The sequence below is a fragment of the Mus caroli genome, chromosome 14 (assembly GCF_900094665.2).
Source record: "Mus caroli chromosome 14, CAROLI_EIJ_v1.1, whole genome shotgun sequence".
Classification (NCBI taxonomy): Eukaryota; Metazoa; Chordata; class Mammalia; order Rodentia; family Muridae; genus Mus; species Mus caroli.
In genome coordinates, this window is record NC_034583.1 from 32,532,788 (window position 1) to 32,533,294 (window position 507).

Genomic DNA, 507 nt, shown 5'->3' on the forward strand with positions numbered 1-507 from the left:
AGAAGAGAAGAGAAGAGAAGAGAAGAGAAGAGAAGAGAAGAGAAGAGAAGAGAAGAGAAGAGAAGAGAAGAGAAGAGAAGAGAAGAGAAGAGAGGACAGTTATAACTGGACACTTTATGTACTAGATCAGGAAAGAAAGGGAAATATGTTAAAAGTTAAGAATCATTTCAAATAAGGGTTATTTACGAATTTTGTTGTTTTTCTGTTTCTCCTCCTCCACTTATGACATCTTTTTAAAGAGAGAAAACAGAAGTTATCACTTCTGCAGAGTCCACTATAGTCTAGAGAAGAATTTCATACTTTCTCCCAGTGTCCTGAGGCTTTTAAAGTGGGTACACTAAACTTGTCCATCAGGTTATCTAAAGTTACATCATAAGTGGCAGATTCAGGTTGAAGTCCATTCTAACACCCTTCCTGCATACCATACTCTCCCCTAAAGATGTCACCCAATCTCAGTTCATCATTCAATACACGGATCAGTGGTGGTCAAGTTGTCAAACTGAGGAG